Source organism: Hyperolius riggenbachi, chromosome 9 (assembly GCF_040937935.1).
Source record: "Hyperolius riggenbachi isolate aHypRig1 chromosome 9, aHypRig1.pri, whole genome shotgun sequence".
NCBI classification, from domain to species: domain Eukaryota; kingdom Metazoa; phylum Chordata; class Amphibia; order Anura; family Hyperoliidae; genus Hyperolius; species Hyperolius riggenbachi.
Genome location: NC_090654.1, coordinates 2943550 through 2951734, shown reverse-complemented (window position 1 = coordinate 2951734; position 8185 = coordinate 2943550). Strand labels below are relative to the sequence as shown.

The following is an 8185-nucleotide window of genomic DNA, read 5'->3' as shown; positions in this document are numbered from 1 at the left end:
CAAGGAAATACTTCTTGTAGCCGCAGATAGTTCCTATCGCTGTTGCCATCAGACTCAGCATCTTCCTGGCTGGACAGGACCACTCCAGCTTCTACTGCCCCAAACCACACGCCGAGTTCAGCTCCCCATTTTATTTAATGCATACGCTAGTAAATGTATATTACTCAACACTGCACACAATTTTGCACATTGCATATTGGCAGTCTTTGCAAATAAATATATCGTGTGTACCTGGCTGGTTGGATCCTGTAGTCATGTTCTCCTGAGGCAACAAGGCCATTTTATTAGAAAGAATGCTGTCCAATGGGAACAGGCCAAGTTTCCCGTGTCAGCACAGATAACCTGACTCCTCCCACTTCCTCCCTCTGCTGGTAAGAGATCAACTGCAGCAATAAATAGTCTCATAATGATCTGAATGTGTATTAGCTGCAGTACCAGCCACACGGTAGAGGGAGTAGGGGGGCGGGGTGACTGTTCTCCACAGTGGCAGCTGCTTACTGGCTGAGGAACACCCACTCTCCTGGCAGCTGCAAGCTTTTGTGAATGGATTCCCGGGTCACATGACTGTCTTTTTCATAGGGAATTTCTATGGAACGGCTGCATCAAATAAGATAATTGTGTAACGGCACTGGGGCATATTCAGTATACAGCTCTAAGACTGTCATGTGCTGCTGATGACCCCTTTCCCTGTTACTATCCATGGGAAATCCTAAAGTGTGAATCAGTTCTGGCCTTTATTACACTTACTAATCCGTTAATTTAATGTGATAACGCCTCCTCCGGTGATGAGATATTTTTAGGTATAATTCAGTGATAATATATATAGCGTGCACATGACTGCGAGTATTCCATAGCATGACCCGGCCTGACACGCTGTATATTTAGCCGGGATTGTGAAATCATTACTAAGCTGTAAAATGTCATTATTTCCGGAGTTTAGCAGAACATTGCGGCCGGTGTGAGGCTTCTGTGCAAACGTCGGCAGTTTCCTCCATCATACTGGTCTGATCCAGAGCCGAGAGCATGACTGCAAGCCAGTACAATGTCACAACCATATCTAGGGGGCATACAACTGTGACTATGGTAGGATTAGAGTGTGAGCTCCTCTGAGGACAGTCAGTGACATGACTATGTACTCTGTAATGTGCTGCAGGAGATGTCAGTGCTATATAAATACATAATAATAATATGGTAGGACATTACACTATGACTATGGTAGGGATTAGAGTGTGAGCTCCTCTGAGGACAGTCAGTGACATGACTATGTACTCTGTAATGTGCTGCAGAAGATGTCAGTGCTATATAAATACATAATAATAATATGGTAGGACATTACACTATGACTATGGTAGGATTAGAGTGTGAGCTCCTCTGAGGGCAGTCAGTGACATGACTATGTACTCTGTAATGTGCTGCAGAAGATGATAGTGCTATATAAATACATAATAATAATAGGGTAGGACATTACACTATGACTATGGTAGGATTAGAATGTGAGCTCCTCTGAGGACAGTCAGTGACATGACTATGTACTCTGTAATGTGCTGCAGAAGATGTCAGTGCTATATAAATACATAATAATAATAGGGTAGGACATTACACTATGACTATGGTAGGATTAGAATGTGAGCTCCTCTGAGGACAGTCAGTGACATGACTATGTACTCTGTAATGTGCTGCAGAAGATGATAGTGCTATATAAATACATAATAATAATAGGGTAGGACATTACACTATGACTATGGTGGGATTAGAATGTGAGCTCCTCTGAGGACAGTCAGTGACATGACTATGTTCTCTGTAATGTGCTGCAGAAGATGTCAGTGCTATATAAATACATAATATTAATCCAGGACATTAGACTATGACTATGGTAGGATTAGATGGTGAGCTCCTCTGAGGACAGTCAGTGACATGACTATGTACTCTGTAATGTGCTGCAGAAGATGTCAGTGCTATATAAATACATAATAATAATATGATAGGACATTAGACTATGACTATGGTAGGATAAGTTTGTGTGCTCCTCTGAGGACAGTCAGTGACATGACTATGTACTCTGTTATGTGCTGCAGAAGATGTCAGTGCTATATAAATACATAATAATAATATGGTAGGACATTAGACTATGACTATGGTAGGATTAGAGTGTGAGCTCCTCTGAGGACAGTCAGTGACATGACTATGTACTCTGTAATGTGCTGCAGAAGATGTCAGTGCTATATAAATACATAATAATAATATGGTAGGACATTAGACTATGACTATGGTAGGATTAGAGTGTGAGCTCCTCTGAGGACAGTCAGTGACATGACTATGTACTCTGTAATGTGCTGCAGAAGATGTCAGTGCTATATAAATACATAATAATAATATGGTAGGGCATTAGACTATGACTATGGTAGGATTAGATTGTGAGCTCCTCTGAGGACAGTCAGTGGCATGACTATGTACTCTGTAATGTGCTGCAGAAGATGTCAGTGCTATATAAATACATAATAATATGGTAGGACATTATACTATGACTATGGTAGGATTAGAGTGTGAGCTCCTCTGAGGACAGCCAGTGACATGACTATGTACTCTGTACAGTGCTGCAGGAGATGTCAGTGCTATATAAATACATAATAATAATAATAATAATAATAATATGGTAGGGCATTAGACTATGGCTATGGTAGGATTAGAGTGTGAGCTTCTCTGAGGACAGTCAGTGACATGACTATGTACTCTGTAATGTGCTGCAGAAGATGTCAGTGCTATATAAATACATAATAATAATATGGTAGGACATTAGACTATGGCTATGGTAGGATTAGATTGTGAGCTCCTCTGAGGACAGTCAGTGACATGACTATGTACTCTGTAATGTGCTGCAGAAGATGTCAGTGCTTTATAAATACATAATAATATGGTAGGACATTATACTATGACTATGGTAGGATTAGAGTGTGAGCTTCTCTGAGGACAGTCTGTGACATGACTATGTACTCTGTAATGTGCTGCAGGAGATGTCAGAGATATATAAATACATAATAATAATATGGTAGGACATTAGACTATGACTATGGTAGGATTAGAGTGTGAGCTCCTCTGAGGACAGCCAGTGACATGACTATGTACTCTGTAATGTGCTGCAGGAGATGTCAGTGCTATATAAATACATAATAATAATATGGTAGGACATTAGACTATGACTATGGTAGGATTAGAGTGTGAGCTCCTCTGATGTCAGTCAGTGACATGGCTATGTACTCTGTAATGTGCTGCAGGAGATGTCAGTGCTATATAAATACATAATAATAATATGGTAGACATTAGACTATGACAATGGTAGGATTAGAGTGTGAGCTCCTCTGAGGACAGCCAGTGACATGACTATTTACTCTGTAATGTGCTGCAGAAGATGTCAGTGCTATATAAATACAGCATAATAATATGGTAGGACATTAGACTATGACTATGGTAGGATTAGATTGTGAGCTCCTCTGAGGACAGTCAGTGACATGACTATGTACTCTGTAATGTGCTGCAGAAGATGTCAGTGCTATATAAATACATAATAATAATAATATGGTAGGACATTAGACTATGACTATGGTAGGATTAGATTGTGAGCTTCTCTGAGGACAGTCAGTGACATGACTATGTACTCTGTAATGTGCTGCAGAAGATGTCAGTGCTATATAAATACATAATAATAATATGGTAGGACATTAGACTATGACTATGGTAGGATTAGATTGTGAGCTCCTCTGAGGACAGTCAGTGACATGATTATGTACTCTGTAATGTGCTGCAGAAGATGTCAGTGCTATATAAATACATAATAATAATATGGTAGGACATTAGGCTATGACTATGGTAGGATTAGAGTGTGAGCTCCTCTGAGGACAGTCAGTGACATGGCTATGTACTCTGTACAGTGCTGCAGAAGATGTCAGTGCTATATAAATACATAATAATAATATGGTAGGACATTCGGCTATGACTATGGTAGGATTAGAGTGTGAGCTTCTCTGAGGACAGCCAGTGACATGACTATGTACTCTGTAATGTGCTGCAGAAGATGTCAGTGCTATATAAATACATAATAATAATATGGTAGGACATTACACTATGACTATGGTAGGATTAGATTGTGAGCTCCTCTGAGGACAGTCAGTGACATGACTATGTACTCTGTAATGTGCTGCAGAAGATGTCAGTGCTATATAAATACATAATAATAATATGGTAGGACATTAGACTATGACTATGGTAGGATTAGAGTGTGAGCTCCTCTGAGGACAGTCAGTGACATGACTATGTACTCTGTAATGTGCTGCAGAAGATGTCAGTGCTATATAAATACATAATAATAATATGGTAGGACATTAGGCTATGACTATGGTAGGATTAGAGTGTGAGCTCCTCTGAGGACAGTCAGTGACATGGCTATGTACTCTGTACAGTGCTGCAGAAGATGTCAGTGCTATATAAATACATAATAATAATATGGTAGGACATTCGGCTATGACTATGGTAGGATTAGAGTGTGAGCTTCTCTGAGGACAGTCAGTGACATGACTATGTACTCTGTAATGTGCTGCAGAAGATGTCAGTGATATATAAATACATAATAATAATATGGTAGGACATTACACTATGACAGGATTAGATTGTGAGCTCCTCTGCAGACAGTCAGTGACATGACTATGTATTCTGTAATGTGCTGCAGAAGATGTCAGTGCTATATAAATACATAATAAAAATAATATGGTAGGACATTACACTATGACTATGATAGGATTAGAGCGTGAGCTCCTCTGCGGACAGCCAGTGACATGACTATGTACCCTGTAATGTGCTGCAGAAGATGTCAGTGCTATATAAATACATAATAATAATATGGTAGGACATTACACTATGACTATTATAGGATTAGATTGTGAGCTCCTCTGAGGACAGTCAGTGACATGACTATGTACTCTGTAATGTGCTGCAGAAGATGTCAGTGCTACATAAATACATAATAATAATATGGTAGGACATTAGACTATGACTATGGTAGGAATAGATTGTGAGCTCCTCTGAGGACAGTCAGTGACATGACTATGTACTCTGTAATGTGCTGCAGAAGATGTCAGTGCTATATAAATACATAATAATAATATGGTAGGACATTAGACTATGACTATGGTAGGATTAGATTGTGAGCTCCTCTGAGGACAGTCAGTGACATGACTATGTACTCTGTAATGTGCTGCAGAAGATGTCAGTGCTATATAAATACATAATAATAATATGGTAGGACATTAGACTATGACTATGGTAGGATTAGAGTGTGAGCTTCTCTGAGGACAGTCAGTGACATGACTATGTACTCTGTAATGTGCTGCAGAAGATGCCAGTGCTATATAAATACATAATAATAATATGGTAGGACATTAGACTATGACTATGGTAGGATTAGAGTGTGAGCTCCTCTGAGGACAGTCAGTGACATGACTATGTACTCTGTAATGTGCTGCAGAAGATGTCAGTGCTATATAAATACATAATAATAATAATATGGTAGGACATTAGACTATGACTATGGTAGGATTAGAGGATTATTCAGCTATTCTAATTCAAAATTAAAATGAGGCTTGATTGCCTCAGGTGTGACCACGGGAGACAAGGGGTTACTTACCCAGAAGTCCGTCAGCTTCTATGCCTCTCATTCCATTTCATTCCGGCTTGGAGGAAGTGTGCTAGCGAGTATTGGAACGCGTCCCACAGGTCGCTTGCAAGACGTTTGGGACGCATAGAACCTGACGGACTTCTGTATAAATAACCCCCATCTCCGGTGGTCACACCTCACCACATATATACAAGATACTGCGCTCCACGGAAAATAGAAAAATCACAAGGGGATCGCAGCTTAAGACAAGAGTCACCTCTCCTTCTCGCTTCTCGGCCTTTTGGCTAAGATCAAGTGTAGTATCTGTTCTTGAGGTTTTTGGGGGGACCTGGAGGGATGGCACAGAGGCAGTGTGTCCCTCCTTGTCATAATTCCCCAGATGCTGATGGAATGGATCTATACAATGGTCGAAGCTGAAAGGCTGAGGGCTTTGCTTAGGCGTAGTGCCCCTGGAAGTGGCGCTCCAGGTGCACCTGAAAAAACCTAGGATGTGGCAGATCCCAGGCGGAAGTAGGGTGCTTTGGTCTGTACTGCCCATATGCATAGCCGACTAACGCAGATCCCCGGCCTTTTGGCTAGGGAGAGTGCGGAATTTTTATAACTCTGGCCGCAAGGTCGGGGCCAGCTTGCTGGCACCGGGGACTTCGGTTCCCACCTGGCTCCCTCTCGGGGGAGCCACCGACCATGTGGACACGGTTGCCACATGGCCAGGCCCTTTGGGTAACCACTGGGCAGGTCGGGGTCCTTCTATCCTTCGGGTGGTGGAGGACCCAAGAAGCCCCCTGCGCCGAAAGGCCAAGGGGGAAGGTTTCCTTCGGGGAACACCGGAAGGGCCCTGCTGTACTGTGGGGTCCGTGGGTGCCGATGCACGTTTTGTGGGGGTGCTTTAGGGCACTCACGCTTTTTCCGTGAATGGGCATTAAGGCCTTGAATTAAGGCCCAAGAAAGCTAAAAAACAAAAAAAAATTCCTTCAACAATAATTCACTAAAAAAACTGCGCTTCCTTCACGTCCTTGCAGCAATGCAGGAAGTACCCTAAAACAACAAAGATAAAATGCACATATTGTGTGGGTCAAGCAATAGGTTAATAAGACAGAGGCGTTCAAACCTATTGCTTGACCCACTGAGTTGTGCTCCCATTTTTGCCTGAGGAAGCGGGGTCATGCCCGCGAAACGCGTTGCCTTTGTGGAGTTGAATAAGTTATTTGTCAATTCTGTTTTATCGAGACTAAAGTGAGTTTTCTTTTTTTTGTAAGAGGGAGGTGAGTCCACCTTAACATCCCCCTCTGCTTTTAAGCGGTTTTTAAAACGTTTTACTCTGGCGCCTCTGTATACCGAGTTTTTGCTGATCCTGCAGCCAGGAGCAAAAATCACTGCTGCGCATGCTCAGAGCACTCCCGGCAATAGGAGCGCAATCACGGTTCAGTGCACGGCTCGAGGCTGTCTCCTGTAGCGTGGATCGGGGGGGAGGCCCTAGAGCTGGGCAGCCGTACTTGCACATAGGCGGACTGCGCAGCCGCGGCCAGCTCCGGCGGCCATTTTAGTGGGCGCAGGAGAGCCCGACCTAGACTGTGGGGTCAGGAGCCGGCCTGGGGGGCTATTGAGCGGCGGGGACCCGATGGAATGGTACGGAGAGCGCGGATGGCGTCCTCCATACTCTCAAATGTCATGCAGGTATTTAACTTTTTTTTCCCTATTTCGCCTCGTGAGTCCATTAAAGAGGAGCTGTCAGCCATACTATCTCAGAAAAAAAACAACCACATATATAAGTAGATAAATACTTGCTCTACTTGCATAACAGATGTATTGCACTGTCCACGTTTTGATTTTAGTGATTTTTCTATAGTAAAAAAAGAGGAAATCCTTTTTAGCATTTCCCATTTTAACCGTGTCCACCTTGAAGCCATTCCTGATGTTATTTCCTCCCTTACTCTCCTATGCCTGATTGTGTATGCATTGCCGGCCCTCCTCCCAGTCTTCAGACACTCCCACCCAGCTCTGCAATAGAAAGTGCATTGTCTCAGCATGATAAGTATTGGCCAATCAGAGAGGAACAAAGGTGTGGGAGGGGACCTCAGGAGGGAAAGAGGCTTCAGCCAATCAGGCTTGCATTAGTTAGGTCTGAGGGGAAGTAGAGGAGAAAAAAAAAGACAACCCTCTCTTTTTTTCTGAGGTGTTCTATATTGCTTCGTTGGCATGGTGCATACATGAAACATGATTTATATTAGGTTTGTTTAGTTTAGTGTATAGATATTTATTTGGATTCTCTCTGCACGTCCCCCCCGACCTGTGCAATAGTTTTATATAAAAAAAAAAGACAACCCAGCATGCCCTGCAACTTCCTTTGTGCGGCAGATGTACCAGATAAGAGTCAGGGAAACTCGGGAATGTCGTTTTATGGATAACAAAAGTAGATATTTAACGTTTGGATCGCCTGGTAAGCATCCTTATTACTTGTTTACCAGATACAAATAAAGAATTGATTTGATGTTATGCCCGACAGTTACACTTTAAGTATTC

The 8185-nt window shown here is 42.3% G+C and overlaps 1 pseudogene; it reads left to right on the top strand.

Moving 5' to 3' along the window:
• The first annotated feature begins 5929 nt into the window (after window positions 1–5929).
• On the top strand, window positions 5930–6066 carry LOC137533715 (U2 spliceosomal RNA; annotated as a pseudogene).
• The last annotated feature ends 2119 nt before the right edge of the window (window positions 6067–8185 follow it).